Genomic DNA, 20,027 nt, shown 5'->3' with positions numbered 1-20,027 from the left:
TACATATTTTCACCCATCTTCTGAGCTTTTTAACCATATAATTTTTTTTTAATTTGAACAACAATAACATATTATTATTGAATTTCTTTACCAGTGTCTCCATAGTTCTCACAGACATAGGTGCACCATTTTTTGAATAACTTTTGATATACTTATCCAAATTTCAAAAACTTTATATATATTGTAGTGCACTTGATTCTTTACAATTTAAAAAATATATATATATTCGATTTGTTTAGTGCAACTTATGCTTCGCGCACGAACAAGTACCTAATTTTCAAGATGTGCTTGATTGGAAAAATCATTAAAAAACAATTCTCAACAAAAAATTACAAAAAAATACACATCTTCTAGTGCTCACTCTTAACTATCTTTATGCCAAAGAATTTGTCAAAATACTAAATCTAACTATAACTTTTTTGATGCGCACGTCAGACACTATGTTATCTTTTTCAGAAAAAATCAGGGTCATTTTTTCGTGCACGAAGGATTTGACCCTCTTATACTTATCCAATTTTCAAAAAGTTTAGTAGTTTGGAAACTAGATTCAGAGTACTACAATATTTGTTCTTTGATTATCTTCATATCTTGAGTGGATGACTTTCAAATTTTGCCTCCAAGTTCAGGTTCACTTGATTTCAGGAAAAAAAAAAAAAGAAGAAGAAGAAGAAGAAAGTGTCCACTTATACCCCCCTTTTTTACCACCATATTTGTGCACTTACCCTGTTACTTCCCCTTTCAGACCTTTTTTGTACAAAGAACATTATTTTCCAAATGGCATGCCAGTTGACCTCGTGTACTACACAAATGTATGCAAAAAATAGACAAAAATTTTCCTAATTGATCTTTCACACCTTTTTGGTTTACTTATTGTACACCAAAGTGCGATTGCTAGTTTGTTTGTTTTTATGGGATTTGTTGTGCAAGAAAAGAACAAATATTGGTAGATTACTTCCTTTACTTTAATTTTACATTTAGCACTTGATATCTATCAGGATACTTTACATAGATTTTTAAAAATATAAGTATGCTAGTATAATTTTTATTTTAATTAATATATGAATTCTTAAAAATAATAAAATTAATAATACACTAAAAAAGTGACAATCTTTTCACATAATTTTAATTGATTTATAACTATTATTTTGCATTTTTTCATGACATAATAATAATGGAAAAAGCATTGGATCGTGCTCTAATTTTTTTCTAAATCAACATTACCATTAGTTAAATTTCATATTTCTTTTGTCTAACAAATTTGTTCAACCTCTCATCATTGCACATAAGAGCATCATTATGACAACATAAACTAAAAGTGTCTTATTGTTAGTAGGACAATGCTGGTCTTTGATATGTAGACAAATGGAGAGGTTAATTCGAATTGTGGTGAGGTGAGGCGTGGTGAATTGCACATGTTAAGGTGCTACAGCAATTTTATAACTTTATTAAATGACAAACCATATAAAATGTATAATACTAACAAACATAAATACCTACTAAATAATAAATATACTAAATTTTAGGAAAAATAACAAGGCTCAAGTTGCAACAATGGCATGCAATAGAGTGTATTTTAAAATCATTTAGCAGCTCATACAACTTTATAAATATTAAGCCCTAAGTCAAAATTTGAATATTCAAAAATGTGGGCAAATATTCAACTTAGTAATATTGTTGGTTGTTCATTAATTTTCTACTAAAAATTGTAATGCAATTCTTTTTAATTTTTTTCATGGTTGCACTTATTTGTTCACAATTTTTATGGCGAGGATGAAGGTTAAGCTAGAAATGAGGATCAGTTGTAACAAATTTCAATAGGTCATTGGTTTGAGTGATTAAAAATAGCATTGATGAGGTCACACAAACAATTGGGGTACCTAGCATGGAGTTGTTTTGGTATGAATGTTGTAGTAAGTTGCATACCCTACCAATGGTCAGGGAGCAGTAATGACCCTTGATAAGATAATGAAGTATTGTGTGCAATTAGTTTTTTGGGTTGTATTGTAATAAAAAGTGTAACATACATCAGCCATCATAGTTTGAAATTACCTAAAAATTTATTGAAAAAGTAAATAGTCACATGCTAAAAAATACAAAAGAAAAATTCCTTTCATATAACATTTGTTTAACATGATCAATATTAAAATAGAAATACAATTATTACAAAACATGATCAAATGTAAAATGCAATATTTCAATAATGAAGTTATAACGTTCTTTTTCTTTGACATTACATACATGCATCGCATTAAAGCAACAAATTTACTATTACACTAGAATGTGTTAGAGAATCTTTTCTATCTAGAATCATGCATCCATCTCACATGTTTCAGTGAGTCATCTGCAAGAGGAAGATCATCACTCAATTTATTTTTTCTCCAACCACAAAACGTTGGTCCCCTACACATCTTCCATCTGGAAGTGGCCCTACCCTTCACCAAGAGTGTATATAAAGGAACGAACAAGTTCATGCCATCTAATTCCTAGTGTTATGCCCTACATAACCCAATCACCCATACAACCTTAGACAATCTTCTAACTAAGTATGACTAATCTAACTGAATTATGAAATCTAGGTCACTATGAACTGACTAGTGCAAGCAAAGATGTTTGCATCACTTTGGCCAATTTTTTGTTATAATAGACACTTCCATCAAAAATGTAGTCATGTTCACACACCTCTAACTTGAATTGTAGATGACATTTATCCTATGGTTTATCACATAGTTGACTCATTCGACTAATCGTATAAAGAATTTAGACATAGCATGTATTTTTTTATATTTTGATAAACAACTAGGTTATTGGATTATATATCTAACAAAAAACTTATTTTTTGTGTACTCACAATTTATGGATCTTTGCTTCTACCACGTATTCATCAGATGGCTTAAATCACACACACTAAGCTTTGGCTTCTAGGCTAAAAAGTATTAAACACTCAGAGTTGACAAACATTCTCTAGGCCTAATGTGTTGCTTAGTGTGTGTGGTTTAAGGCTGGCCCGTGTTCATATGTCCTTATGTTAATTTCAAGGAAATAATACTTTTTTAAGTTCCACAACATAAGACATTTTAGCTCTTTTAGAGGTTATAACACGAAGTGTCACCTTCCTACCATGGACTCGTGATTCTATGACTAACACTAAAGGGTCTTGACAACTTGTAGATAAGGAAGACTAAGAGTTTTTTTCTTTTTCAAAATTGTTTAGAATAAATTAATTTCATTATATACTTCTAGTTTTTCTATGTTTTCTCTCTATGGGCTTCATTCTTGAATACATTTATAACACCAATGAAGGTATAACATGTTATATAATTATTTTCACAAAAATAAGCACATATAAATGAATTTTATGTCATCACTAAAAGCTTTGAATAAAATCAGATTACTAGTTGTCGTAGACTAGACAAGACATCAAGCTTTTCATGTATATTTACAATGTACCCATAATAGACTCTATATATTTGTATATCCATTTATATATACAGATACATGTCTACACACACAGTAATCAGCTTTTTATGTTTATGATTATATGAGAATATTACTATTCATTTCAAACCACTAGGGTATTTGAATCAATAAATCATATACATCAGTTTCTCCCTGAGCTTGGAATTCATGTTCATTCATATTGAGACACAATGCAAAACTGGCATGGCAATAAGATTGTCTTTGAACAAGAATCTTATATATAACATATTATTACCGGAAAAAATAAGAGAAAGTAGATAATAAACAGGTTTGGAATGTATTTTGTTCCTCTGGGCTGGTCAACTTTAACTAGATAATAAACATGTCTGGAATGTAATTTGTTCCTCTGTGTTGCTCAAGTTTCTCTATCCTATGCACATCTATGTTAGAAATATTCGCTTCTAAGAAAGGGTGTGGATGGGTTCGTGGCCCAATATATTTTTCATAGAGACACAACTAAAACAGGCATTTGCACCACCAAATCTAAGGACTAAAGTGGAGAAATATTCAGTTGTAGCTAATATTCATAGGATACTATCCATCATGATTATTGAACGCAAAAAACACAAAAACATGAAAGATTTCAATAATTATAATCCACTCCTTGCTTCGGGTGCTACTCTTAGTCCAACTATATCTACTTCAGTTGTAGTTGCGGTAGTTGGTCCTGAAGTGATTCTTATGTGTTGTCCTCACCGGTCTATGCTACATGGAACTAGTAGAGGTCTACGATGTTGAATATTGGTGAGATGCCAATGCCTTTTGTAAACTCTACTTCATAAGCATTTGCAAAATCAGTTTTTAAGGATCTTTCAAAGTCCAAATTTCTTCATCTTCAATTTGTTATATTTGTTATGGGTCTATTGAAAATCTCTTCTTTTGAAGATGCACCATGACTTCATCTTTAATAGAAACTCCTTATGCCACTTATTGGTATTTGTTCAAATCTTGTATTTATGATTCATGGTCTCCAATGTTGTTTGACTTCCTTGTGTATAGCCTCCATGTAGTTTGCAAACTCTTTGGCCTTCACACTCTACTTGTCTATTGAGCTGATATCTCTAAGTCTTGTCACTCCTTTAGAATGTACTACGGTAACAATCTCAAATGGTGTCCTTCCCATACTCCGATTTATCGAATTGTTGTATGCAAATTCTACTCATGTTGTGTGTTTATATCCAAGTTTCCATCCTTGTCTCCTATCAAACACCTTAGCATGTTTCTCAAGCTTTTGTTTACCATCTCTATTTGTTCATCAATCTGGGGATGGAATGTGGATTTAAACTTCAATTATATCTTCATCTTCTTCCATAGTGTTTTCCAAAAGAATCTAGTGAATTTGGTATCCTAGTTTGAAACAATGCTCCATGATAGTCTATGTAATCTCATCACTTCCCAGAAGAATAGATTAGCAATATGCACTACATCATGAGTCTTCTTATAAGGAATGAAATGTCTCATCTTGGAGAATCAATCCACTACTATAAATATGGAGTCATATCCTCTATGAATCATTGCCAATCCTAACACAAAGTCCATAGCTTTGTCCTCCCAAGGTCTTTCTAGAGCTAGACTAGGTTGGTACAAAACATTATTCTAACAAGTTCCCTTAGCTATATGACAGATCCTACACTCTTGAACATATTTTTGAACATCCTTGTAGATTTGAGACCAAAAGTAACTCTCACTTACAAAGGCTATAGTTTTGTTAGTGCCAAAATATCTTGCTAATGCTCTGAAATGTTTCTCTTTAGTCAATTCTCCTGCATTGAACTCTTGGGAATACATAATTGGTTCCTTTTGAACAACATGTCATCTTGAATGAAGTAATCTAGCCACTTGCTTCTATTAGTCACCGCCTAATCTATGTTTTCTTTCTAGGCCTTTGCAGAATCAAGATCAAGTTCATACAAATGCTTCAGCTCGTCAAATCTCATTATGACCACCTTCAATTGCATCATCAAATTTATTCTTCTACTCATCATGTATCAGCAATCAAGTTTTACTTCCCACAATAGTATTTCAAGACAAATGTGTAACTCTACATGAATTCTACCCACCACATATGCCCATGATTCAACTTGCCCTAAATGTTCAAAACTGGAGGGCTTGATGCTCAATATATAGCACAAACCCCTTTGGTAGCAATTAGTGTCTCCACTTCTTTAGAGCTTGAATTATGGCATAGAATTACTAATCATAAATTGAATATCTCCTTTGGGTATCATTCAACTTCTCCCTACAATATGTGATTGGCCTCCCTTCTTAACTTAAGACTGCTCCTATAACACTACCACTAGCGTCACAATCTACCTAAAAGACTTTGTTTGAATGTGGTAGCGCCAATATAGGTTTCTCCATCATCTTTTCTTTCAGCAACTCAAAGCTCTTTTGTGCTCTAGATGTCCACTTAAACTCCTTTCAATCTCCTCTCATGGTCTCTGTCTTTGGTGTGCATATGGTGCTAAAATTTCTAATGAACTTCTAGTAAAAAATTACCAAGCTATGAAAATATCTTACCTCTCCGATGTTTATTGGTTTTGGCCACTACATAATTGATCTCACCTTCTCCAAATCCATCTTCAATCCTTTTGCAGAAATAACAAACCCCAAATAAACTAGCTTTGTCTTCCTGAAATTGTACTTCTTGATGTTGATCAGCAACTTCACTTCCCTTGGCCACTAGAACACATGTTTGATGTGTTATATATGTTCTTCTCACATCCTAAAAATCAAAATATCATCTAGGTAAACAATGAGGAACTTACCTAAGCAATCCTTCATAACTTCATACATCAACTACTTGAATGTGTTTAATGTGTTAGTAAGTCCAAAGGGCATGACTAACCACTCATACAACCCTTCATTGGTATTGAATGCAGTCATCCATTCATCACCCTCCTAAATTTTGATATGATGGTATCTCCTCTTGAGGTAAGAACTTGCTAAGTTATGAAAAGATCTTACCTCTCCAATGTTTATTGGTGTTGGCCTTTATGCAATTTCTCTCACCTTCTCTGGATCTATATTCAATCATTTTGCAAAAATAACAAACCCCAAATAAACTAGCTCTATCTCCATGAAAATACACTTCTTGATGTTCATCACCAACTTCTCTTCCCTCGGTCACCAAAATACATGTCTGATGTGTCATATATGTTCTTCTCGTGTCCTAAAAATCAGAATGCCATCTAGGTAACCAATGAGGAACTTACCTAAGCACTCCTTCAACACTTCACACATCAACTGCATGAATATGCTTGGTGTGTTAGTGAGTCCAAAGGGTATGAATAACCACTCATACAACCCTTCATTGGTATTTAATGCAATCATCCATTCATCACCCTCTCGGATGTTGATATGATGGTATCCACTCTTGAGATAAAAACTTGTCAAGCTATGAAAAGATCTTACCTCCCCAATGTTTATTGGTGTTCGCCAATCCACAATTGCTCTCACCTTCTTCGGATCCATCTTCAACCCTTTTGCAAAGATAACAAACTATAAATAAATTAGATCTATCTTCATGAAACTATACTTCTTGATGTTGATCAATAACTTCTCTTCCCTTGGCCACTAGAACACTTATCTGATGTGTCAAATATGTTCTTCTCTTGTCCTACTAAAAAATAGAAAGTCATCCAAGTAAACAATGAGGAACTTAACTAAGAACTCCTTCAACACTTCATTCATCGACTACATGAATGTGCTTGATGTGTTAGTGAGTCCAAATAGCATGACTAGCCACTTGTACAAATCTTCATTGGTCTTGAATGCACTCATCCATTTCTCACCCTCTAGGATTCAAATTTGATGGTATCCACTCTTGAGGTCAATCTTGGTGAAGTACTTTGCACTAATCAATCAATCCATAATGCCATCCATCCTTGGCAAGGAAAATTGGTACTTAATTGTGATCTTGTCAATGGCTCTTGAATCAGTATAAATCCTCCATTCTCCGTCTTTCTTTGGTGTCAAGACCGCAAGTACTACACAAGGGCTCAGAATCTCCTAGATCAATCTTTTCTCTAGCAACTCATGCACCTATCTACTCAACTTTGCATTCTCTATCAGTGTCATTAGGTGTGCTACATTTTTTGAAAATCTTGCTCCAAGTACGAGATCTATATGATCACGGATACTCCATATTGGTGGCGATCCTTTGGAAACATTCTCTGACTAAATATATTGATACTCCTTGAGCAACCTTGAGTCCTTATGTGGTGCTTCTTCTCCCCTTGCAGTGGTGCCTCTTGAATCCTTCCTATTGAATGTCCTTGGAATGAGTGCAAAATAAGTATTCTCATGCTTCAACCCATCTAGGAACTTCATCTCATATACCAAATAGATCCTTGTGTTATCAAACTCTACTTTCTTTTGTTCTTCCTCTAGAAGAATCAATATGTGCTTCTTTCCATTCATTGTCACAGTTTAGGTGCTCTTTCCTCTATCATGTATGGATCTCCTATCATACTGCTAAGGTATCCCCAACAGCAAATGGTAGGCATCTATTGGCATAATATCACAACACTTCATCCCTATATGATCCAATATGAAAATTGGCAAGGCATTGTTCACTTACGAAGATTTTGTGATCTTGAATCCAAGCAATTTGATATGGATTTGGATGTTTCATCCTCTTTAGATTCAACTTACAAACTATCTCTTTTGAGACCAAATTGTTTGTTCTATCTTTGTCAATGGTGACATTACAACACTTTCCTCCCAACTTGTGTCTTGTTTGAAAGAGGCTCTTTCCATAGTATAATTTCCCCTTGACCTTTATTTACAATAGGGCTCTTCTCATGACCAATGATTCCCCTCTTTTTCTATGTCCCATGAATCCAGATGATCTATCTTGTTCTCCTCAACATATGTTGTTCTAGCTCTGGGTTCTCTCTTCTTCCTCACACTTCCTTAACAGCATTCAAAGGCACAATGTCCTATCTCTCCACACTTGAAAAAATTTTCCCGAATCGGTCCATGGTCAAATCTCCTTTCATTCCTTCGATATCCATCATCACAACAGTAGTCCTCTCCTTCCCTCTAATTGTAGTATGAGTCCTCCCTAGATTTTCTCTCCTAATAAGGGCTTCATCTTCTATTTTCTTTGGTATATGACCTCTTCTCATTGTGTTGTGACCAACCTTCCAGAATTTTTTGGCTTCTACCCCCATGCATCCATTTTGCTCTCCTGGATAGCTTATGTTCTACCTTCAGCACAAATTGATAGGCTTCCTCCATGGTGATCATCTAGACCAAAAATAATTCCTCTCGAATGTTGGTTTTGAGGCCATTGATGTACCGTGTCACTTTCTCCCTTTTGGCTTCGCTATGTCCAATCCTTATGATCATCTTATGGAACTCCACTGTATACTCCTTTATTGTCTTCTCTCTATACCACAAGTTTTGAAGTTTATTTTGTATCTCCAACTCATAGTCAACAGGTATAAATTAACTCTTCAATTTCACCACTATCATTTCCCATTTTGTGATTTGCCTCTTTCATCTTCAGTTTCTATCCAATTGCACCTCCTTCCACTAGATATTAGTATGTCCCTTTAGTTTAGTTTTGGAAAATTGGACTTGCTCTAAATATTCAACCTATTCATACTCAAAGTATTCTTCCATCTCATTTATCCAAACAATCAATTCCTCTAGATTCAAACTTTCAACATAACTGGGAATTTCTATCCTTGGCCTCTTTCCAATTCTAGCGATATCCTTCATCATCTTGATTAGATTTGTTTTGTCTTCTTCTTGTATCTCCTCATTTTGCTCATGGATCTTTGGTTCCTCATCATCACTCTCCTTCAGTCTAAGGTTTATGCCATTTCTCTTATCTTCCTCCACAACATCCAATCAATTCTCCATGGCTCTCATCATGTCCATCATCTCCTCTACACTTTTTGTGACATTGGCCATTATTGGCATACTCCTCAATGACATATTTCCTTGGATTAAGTGTGATTGCCTCAGGTCGACAGTTTGAAGGGTTGCAACTACCTCAATTCAATGCTTGGCTGACAACATCTACAATTTGCCTTAGGTCATAAATTTGTCCACATCATACTCTTCTATAACACGCTCCTAAAGGATTCAAATCTCGCTCTAATACCACTTGATGCAGTCAAGGAGGGAGGGTCCAGAATGGACTTTCTAGCCTTGCAGCGAAATTAAACATAGAACTAAATATGAAATACAAAAACATTAAATTTTATTTATCAAAGCATAATTCTTACACATACCTTCCATATGAAAGTTATAGTAGGACACATTGGCCCCACATGCTTGCATGCAGGGCACCATGGGCCTATTACAATTAAGATGCAAAAAATATCCATCAGATCCTAATTCTAACCCCTAACTCCCTAACTAGTGAAGGTGCCTTCCTATGATCTTTAAAAGTGTTTAACTACTAGCTCTAAATGCTAAGAGCATTCCACATCGACCTCAGTTAGGTCCCAAGTCATACCTTTAGTGAAACATGTAACTCAACTCCAAAATAATGAGGAAGTCACAAAATTTAATGTGTATGGGCACAGGTCCGTCTAAAGGTTGCCTTGCCCCATGTTTGTCATTTAATGTGATGTACAAGCTTCACAAGGTCTAATAAGTTTTGCATTCTACCTCATTTACGTCTAGTCTCGGGTTGCTTGATAAAGGAAACTTCTGGTGAATGGATCTTCCAATTAGTTCCTCAATTGTTGCCACCTTAATATGTTGCAGTAGACTTGTCGTGTTTCCTCCATTCCATTCTGTAGAGGAAATTAGTCCGATGCAATCTAATACAATTAGGTTCTCTAGGATGCTCCTGCGTCATAACACCATTAAAGGCTACATTTTATAGAAATTAGAACCCTTTTGAGGCATCACAAAGAGGGACCAAAATCTGCTTTTTCATTTCCCTCCAATTGTCATTTGAAATTCCTCATTAAATGCTTCAAAATATGGCACCAAAGCTTGTAGCACCATATACAATGCCTTGTTGTTGTGCACACCTTTGAAAAATGAATAAAACATAAACCAAGTTGTGCTACTTTGGAAATTGAAGATTCATTAATTATAAATTTTCCAAAAATCTTTAGTTTTTTCCTCCATTTAGGCCCTCAATTGAAAAAATAAGACAAGAATGGACTGCCAAAAGTTTGTTGTCTTATGAACAATTTGTATAAGCATCAAAATTAACAAAATATATATTAGTTCTTCTTTACAAGTTCCCTCTAACATGCCAATAGACCCCTTCAACACTCGGGCCTTGAAATTATGCACAATAATTTAAAATTACATTAAACACCCTATTTGCCTCTTATTTTTTAAATGGAATCCAAGTATACACTCCACAAGATGCTCTTGAAGCCTAATCCACACCAAAAATTCAAAAATTAACCAATAAAAAGAAGGAAAAAAAAAGTGGTGAGGCCAGATTGCTTGTGAGCTCGGATGCTTCTGTATCATTATGCCTCACCTATGTAAGTAATTGTTGAAGGTGTTTTGCATATGCTTCCTTGTCATCACTAATCTTGTCTCCAATTGGTCGTTCCACCAAATTTAAGCACTCTGAGGGTTCTTACCATAAACAATTTAAAATGATGATTTACCTATTGATCTAATCGCTATACTATTAGAGGAAAATTCAATTTAGGGCAATGTCAAGTCCCACTATCTAGGTTTCTCTCAAATGATGCATCTTAACAAGTTTCCCAAACTCCAATTTACTACCTCTGTCTACCCATATGTTTGGAAGTGTTAAGCGATATTGAAATGGAGCTTTGTCTCCATCTTCTTTGCTAGGGTCCTCCAAAAATGACTCAAAACTTGGTATCTCTATCAAATATTCGTACCATTCAACTAGTGCCAAGGTGTCAACCACCTAACATTAGGCCTTACAAATACCCATGTCTAGAAGAGTGAAATTAGAAAGTAGGTACAACAGATGTTAAGAAGATGGTATTACCCATTATGTGCAAACTGTTTATTTTTCTCCAATGGTAATAGTATGCATGAAGGATCACCTTGTTACATGTGTTTGAACCATAGAGAACTCAACATGCTTATAGCATCAAAGATAACTTTTCTATTCCAATCACTGATAATTTATTAGATGAACTAAACAGAGCTATATATTTAGAAAACTTGTTCTTAGATCAGGTTATTACTAAATTAGAATTAAGAAAGAATGTATTCCCAAGGCTGCATTTAAGACTCATACTAGTCAATATGACTTTCTAATGATCTTGTTTGGTCTTGTTAATGCTCCTATATTTAAAAGTTTGATGAATGTTGTCTTTAAATTTTTTAAGAAGTTTGTATTAGTGTTTTTTATTGATATATTGATTTATAACAAGACATAGGAAGAATATTTTGCAGCATGTTGATCAGGCATTACATATTCTTCTACACCATCAACTCTAAGCTAAACCTTTCCAATATGTTCTTGGACTCAAAAGTGTCAAAGTACTTAGGTCACATTGTGTCTCACAAGGAGTAAAAGTCGATCGAAACAAAATGAAGGTTATGGATTGGTCGATCCCTAAAACTATTATGGACTTGATGGGTTTCTTTAGAGTCACTAAATACTATAGAAGATTTGTAAAGAACTGTCAACATAGCAACACACCTCGCAACACTTTTGAAAATGTATATTTTCAAATGGAATGAGATAGCCAATACAATATTTGAGAGATTGAAGGAGGCTATGCGTGCCGGTCCAATTCTAGCCACTAACACCAAAAAAAATTATTGTGAGATACAATGTTTTAAGAAATGGTATAGAGTATTTCTCATGCAAGAAATGAGGCCCTTTAATTTTGAAAGTCATGAGAAAGAAATGGTAGATATTCTTCATATAGTCAAACAATGGAAGCCATATTTGATCAATTGTATTTAAATAATTAATATATAATATGTTTGTGTGAATGTATTGTATTGTCGTCAATATGTGCTTATCTATCATGTTAGGTTATAAAATCATGCAATTATATTAACATTAACTTGTGTGGATGTTTAAAATTTTTGTGAATCTGTAATGAACATTCATTGATTGAATGTGTTATTTAAATTAAAAATATCATTTACTAATAAAGTAAATTACCATTGAATTCTCATTTTTTCTTGAAAGAATTACCTTGTATGTTGAAATTTTCAAAATCTTTTGCAACTCTAATATTAACTAATCCACCATTCTATGACAAGCATTTTTTTGGCGCACGTCCTTACTACAAATTTTATGTGCTTCACATCACAATCCTAAAAGACTTTCAAATATCTTTCCTCAACTATTAAGGTATACCAAATTGAGAGATTTGTACTCAAATTCGTTGTCCCCGATTCTTTTTAAAAGTAATTTGTTATGACCTAATAAGCCAAAACAATAATGCAAATCTTATTCTTAACCTTCCACGAACACTACTTATTTGGATAAAAACACTATTAGGCTCTAGTATTCAATCAAATATTAGATAACTTAGATTAAAATTACTACTTATGCATTAGTAAAATCATTACATTTCAAACAACAAATGATAAGCATAACTCCCAATCTTCTTATTATAATGAGCATCAAATAAAAGGTATAAATATTAATCTCCTTTAATTTACAATAATGACAGTATTACATTCAAATAGTTCTACAAACAATAACTATAACAACAATTCATACCAACACGCGGGCGGAAAGGAAAATCTACCCCCACCTTCGTCAAGTTGTGGATTCTCCCCTCGAGTTGGGTTGGTTTGTTGATGGTTTGACAGGTGGGTTTGTTTGGCCTGTCTAACTTTCTTTGTTTGGGGTTTACACCCCTGCTTGGTTTGTTTATTTCAGTTACCCTGTTAGCTTTGTAAAGGGTCAGCGCCCTTGTTATCGCTACTTTATTTATAAAAAACAGTAATTGTAAATCAAATAAAGACAATGTGACTAGAGTCCACATCCAATGAAATTCTAATATGAACTCTATATGAGATTGTCCTCTGAAATTACTAGGGTTTTTGTTCTAGGATTGCCACACATGAACGCAAGTGCTCAAACTAGATTCTAAAAGGATTTTGGTTAAGTGCAAATGATGATTCCAAATGAAAACATTTTCTCTTCTATATCCTCCACAAACAAAACAAGTTAGCCACCAATCACACCCACAATATCAAATTTGAGTAGTGATCATGGGTGGGAAAGATTTCACTTTGAAATTTATTGTGTCAAAAACAAACTGGTGGAAACAATATGACATGTATTGGAAAGTTTGGAGGAGAACAGAAACATAGGTAGAAACATTGACTATTATGGATGGCCACACCACCACACATAATACATGTAGAGGTGTTGGGGGTTGAGCAACAAGCATACCAATAAGGTCAAGTTTGAAAGTTTGGCAAATACAATGGCAAGGAGGGGACAAATAGAAGGCATGACAAGATCAAAACTTTGACAAGGGAATAGTAGAGTTTGAAGAAAAGGCATACACGAGAAGGGAAAACACAACAGATGGAAATAGGGAAAACACAAGAACAAACCTAATATATACAAACTTTGATTGATTTGAAATAGGGCATAACATGATTAGTTATGATAGTCCATGGGAATTTGCTATGTTATTAGCCATCTCCATCTCCATTGACATAATTAGCACAATTCATCATCCTCATTAAATGTTGTATTTTCTTGTTCTCTAACAATTTTGTCAATGCAACTTATCTCCCTACCTTAACCATCATATAGCTCAAAATCAAAGGTTGTTGAAATTTCTTATCCTTTTCTCTATTGATCTATGAATTCCATTGTTTCAATGCCATGATTATATCACAAAACTATAAATTCCCACATTACAATTAATTGTCCTTTCTCTATATGTGCATTCAACCTTGTATTTATTACTTTGAGAAATCTTGATCTTCCTACAAGGATCTACTAATGATGTAACAAAACATTGAAATGGGTTCCCTGACTATAATAATTATATTTCAACTTACATTGTTGCAAGAGATTGTCGTGTCCTTCAAAAAAACAAGGAACATTGTGGCATCCTTTTATGCCTAGCCCAAATTACGATGGCTTCAAGTCTATTATGTCACTCCATGGCATCTTGATTAGGAGCACTATGTGCCTCATCTAACATTAATAAGGCTTAGGTTTTCTTGATCTAGATAAAAATTACCCTTTTGTTAAATTATTCCATCAATTTATATTCATTATATCGACAATCAAGAAATTTAACTTCTAATGCTAGTTTAATACATTTATAGTGCTTGTAAGAAAGTTGTTTGAACTTCGATCATGGCAAAAATATTTCTACTACCATTTATTTAAAGTATTTGCATGTTTCCTTTCTTTACCTTTGATCTACTCATTCTCAAATTCATACTCACTCAAAAACTTGATTTGTCAATGTTGAACTACATTTATATCAAATTGCGCGAGAAAATGCATTATATTCTAACTGAAGAAATTGCACGAGAAAATGCATTATATTCTAACTGATCTATCTTCAACTCAAAAGGTTTCCCTAGCTAAAAAGATCAAATTTTTGCAATGTGCATAATGGTAGCTAGCTCAAGGTTATGTCAAGCATATTTTTTCTCACGATTCTTGAGTTTCTAGTACTCGTATGCTTAAATAGCACCATCCTAGCCTAAAACTTCTTCAATCCCCTCAACAAATGCATCCACAACTAACCAAAAAAAAACTCTTCTTTGGATTTGATACCCCTCAACATTGGTGTTTAAGTGATCTTATCAAACCACTAAAAATTCTTCTTTGAACATTATTGCCCACTTGAACTTGTCACTCTTCCATCATAGATAGGTGACAGGGTTCACAATCTTAACAAATTTTAAATCAAAAACTTCCTTTAATACTCTCTTGAGCTCATAATATTAAACATCTTATGTTCATTCTTGACTGCTGACCATTCCAAGATTGTACTAAAATTCTTTCTACTTAGATAATGACTTGAATAATGTAGCATGTGCAAAAAAATCGCACTTTGACAACTTTCCATACAATGTCTCTAAATTTCAAGCATTCAATGATATAAATTATCTTCTTCATCCCATGAAAAGATGAATAAGACATCTAAAAAAACCTGACCAAGCCTTTCAAAGTGATCCATGAATACAATATTAATCAACTTCAAGAAGGTTGCAGGTGTGATTGAATGTCCAAACAAAAATAGAAAACTCATAATTGGCATTGGCATTTTTTTTAAAGATTTATCGAAACATCTTTCCTTAATTTACAATTGATAGTATTTGGATCTCAAATCCATCTTAAAATGGACCATTGATCTTCTCATCTACCTTGCATGAGACACTAGTTCTTGATTATTGTATTGTTAAGCATAACCATACACCAGTCTATAAAAAATGCAAGGTACAATCCTTTTTTCCAATAAGTATGAGCACTACCCAACGGTATACAGCCAATCTTATAAGACCTTTGACCAGCAACTCCAACAATTGCACCTGAAGATTGAATGGTTATTGAGTAATCATACAAAATGGTTCCTTTGACAAAAATTGTTTTTGGTGAGATGTCAACAATTAATGCTATCAACAGTTAAGTCAAAAAAAATTCTCTTAACTCTTCTAGGAATGGGTGGTCCTCAAAGGTGGAATCTTCTCATCCTCTACTTCCCCTATATGGATTGCATATATACTTCTCCATTACTTCACTGCATATTTGAAATCTGTCTCAAACTGATTAGTCATTGCAATCTTTGAACCAAAGACTCGATGGCCTTCAACATCAATAGTCTCCAAGCTCTGTGCTAAACAATTAACTTGTGCCTTGCACTGGCTCAAGTCATTGGTTCAAGGGACAACATAGTAGTATTGCTGAGGTGACCATCTCTAATGCTATAGGATTATTAACATCTCCAAAACGGCTATCCTTGTTATCGACTTCTTTTTTTCCAGACAACTGATAAGACTTCACACACCACTTCCACTTGCTTTAAATAGCCATGCAGTTCAAAACACTTTAGAGATCGCAATCAATCAAACCTTGCCCCATCTCAACTGTTGATTATTACAATTTGCTAGCTTAATTCTTCTTAGATCTATAGACAAGTAGATAGACCAATGCCAGCCAAATTTTTGTATCGATCAAGCTGAGGAAAAAATTGATACAATAAAATAGAGAGCAGCCAAAGAGAGGACTGCAATAGAGAAATTATCCAATGCCAGCCAAATTTTGAAATTATCCCATCGGGTTACTCATCAAATGAATAAAGTGGATCTATTGATGTAGGCTCCAAATTATTGGCAAAATGATCTGTATCTTCATCAAGTATATCCTACTTTAACGTTATATTAAAATAAAAACTACTAATACATTTGGCTGGTATTGATGTCTATTATTTAATCGTTAACATTCCATTTGGCTGGCATTGATGTCTATTATTTAATCGTTAACATATCATTTGGCTGGCATTGGTGCATCTATTTTTATTGATTTGATGAATAATGCTGAAGCCTGGTACTCTTTTTTCAGATGACAAATAGCAAAAAGTTTTATCTTTGAAAACAGTGACTGCAGTGTTAAGTTATAGAGATCAGATTTTAATTTCAATCTGCCTTAAAGATGAACTGATAGACACAGATTTTATCACGGCACAAGAGGAGAAATCCAAATCTATTTGATTAAAGTGAAGACTGACTGAGAGATGATTCGATTTAATCTGAATGAGAATGCTGAAAGCAATGACAGTAAATCCGAACTGCTAATGATACTGGACAATTCAAATATCTATATATGTGGGACTGTAGAGTTATAATTCTGTTTTCCTGCCCTTCTTAACCTTGCTTCTCAACCTTTTATAGAGAGAGAGAGAGAGGGAGATCGAACTAATATAAGAGCATCACACCTAAACCAATCAACACGACCCTCTTAATCATCATGTCTCCCAACCATCATGTCTCTCTATCAAATCGGTTAGACATAACACGTCTAAAGCAAGAAGATAATACGTTTTGATCATTGAATCGAATCAAGTATTAACACCTTATCAGTTAACATGAATTAATAAGTAATTAATTCACACTATTACATAGAATCGATTCATATGTAATAATATGCATTACATAGAATTGATTAACATATTAATCAATATATGTTGATTATCTCAAATAATCGAATCATATGATAGTTGATTTAAATACAATGTATATCCATTATTATTTTATTATAACAATATTAGTAATCTACGTTGTTTTAGATGACTCAGTCAGATCAAATTACTGACTGATGCTAATCTTCAACACTCCCTCTTAGCTAGGGAGGTAATCTGCTCAAGATCAAAGTCACAAAGGTATCACCTCACTGTGATAACAAACAGTATGGCATATCCATAGACATCACCTTATGTGATGTCCACCATTATGGCTTATCCACGGATATCACCTCACATGATATCCACCATAGAGATTTCCTCAAGTAATATTCACCATTATGGCGTATCCATAGATATCACTTCACATGATATCCACCATTATGGTATATCTAAAGATATTACTACATGGCATGTCCACGGATTTCACTTCACATGAAATCCACCATGAATATCTCTTTATGTAATATCCACCATCATGGCTTATCCATGGATATCACGTCTCATGATATCCACCATTATGGCATATCCATAGATATTACTACTAGAGATATAAACCATTATGACATATCCATAGATATCACGTTCCATGATATCCATCATAATGGTATGATCAATCAATATCGTAAGATCGTCACCTTACGATAATGATCAGATGTACAAGCGTTCACTATTGAGAGATCGTCACCTCACAATAATGTTCACAGGGGCTCATCAAGCACTGAACCAAGATTGTCATGGAGTCACACACATGACATCCACCATGAACCATATCAAAGGGTGTAGATAAGGGCTTTCTCCTTAAGTCTCTCTCAAAGAAAGAGAAATGCACTCACAAGAGTTTACACTTTAAAACATCTTTTGAAAAGAAGAATACATTAGTGAATAGCATACCTTTCCATCATGTCTCTAACATAGTGATACTTGATCTCCACATGCTTTGACCTTTCATGAAATACAAGGTTGGAGTCTGCATCACTCTTGGTGTATTCCAAGCTCACCAAGTATTCATCTATCCAGGAATATCATGACCTAGAAGTCAACATAAAGACCTTCCAGCCTACATAAATGGGACTCCATCTCATGAATCATAGTCATTTCACTGATCACTAGAGAAACCATCTTGACATGGTCCACTCCCTTTGAACCAATATAACCAAGATTGTCGGATATCAATAGAAGCACATCCTCTTAGTTGCTCCCTCTGTCACAGAAGCATCCCCTGCTCACATGGTCCCAATCATGGAAGATATCTTTCTTTAGGAGACTCTTGTCATCTGGTATGATCCTCATACGGTTGGAAGTGCTAGATCCAAAACCACCATGGATCTATTGTCATAAGATCAAGCCCTAGGCAGGAAATATGATCATCTTGAGATTTAGAACAAAATCCCCTTTCAGTATGCTCCCTCTCACTGAGAGAGCCCTCTTGTCTCAATCTTGGCTTTGTAACCCTAGATGCTATCATTACCAGCACAAGTGCCTCTATGGCTTTCACAAGTGAACCGTTGCACCTCTGCGGGTAGAAATTTGTTTTATAAAAAATGGAAATGCAAAATCTCAGAATCTCCACTAAAGTCCTCTGCATATTCCTCCTGAATTTTAATATCTTCATCATAAATAGAACTTCAAAACTCTATAGCCTAAAAAGCAACAGACTGTGATTCTAAAGATGTCCTAAATGTAAGGGACAAATTTCTCATAGTAAATTGAAGAAATTTAAAACACAAGATATCCAAATGCAACAGTCGTAAGCGAACATCTACTGACAAAGTTGTTTCACAAATAACACGCATAATGTAATTGCATAAATTAACAAAAAAACTACATATTAATAAAGTTGGCCATATTTAAGAAATCTGCCCAGCATATGAAGTCGACCATGCTACTCTTATTCTGAAACTTTTATTTATTGTGTCGGCTTTATCAAAATTTATGTTTGTCTCCATGTAGAAGAGTCAGCCATCAAAAACTACCGCGTTTGATTAAGATGACTATTTCTGATAAAATCAATGTTTCCTCATAAACAATGATCATGTTTTATTGTCTAATAAAATATTAAAGTTGCACCATTCTGATGGAGTCGCACTATAATAAACCTCTTATTACGAACCACTGAACAAGTATGAAGTCGGCTGATTTATAAAGTCATCCATATTGATTTATGAAGTCGCTGCACATAAATACTCTGACGTCGCCATTGATTTATTTAATCGCTGCTCTCCTTAATCCATTTCATAGATTTAGCATTGCTTTTTCTGTCCATATTGACTATGAACACAGCCCTTCTTTTGTTCATTCAATCGCTAATATTAAATATATGTTTGAATTCCTTCATATGAGATCACTAAGCACTGTCATCAAGAATATATCATTGGTGTGCCTTAAATTCAACAATGGTGGTGTCCACGTTCGAGCTCTGCATCCCAACAGTTGGCAACTGCTCCA

The sequence above is a fragment of the Cryptomeria japonica genome, chromosome 3, assembly GCF_030272615.1.
Source record: "Cryptomeria japonica chromosome 3, Sugi_1.0, whole genome shotgun sequence".
Taxonomy (NCBI): Eukaryota; Viridiplantae; Streptophyta; class Pinopsida; order Cupressales; family Cupressaceae; genus Cryptomeria; species Cryptomeria japonica.
The sequence above is the reverse complement of the archived record's forward strand: the minus strand, read 5'-3'. Positions refer to the sequence as shown.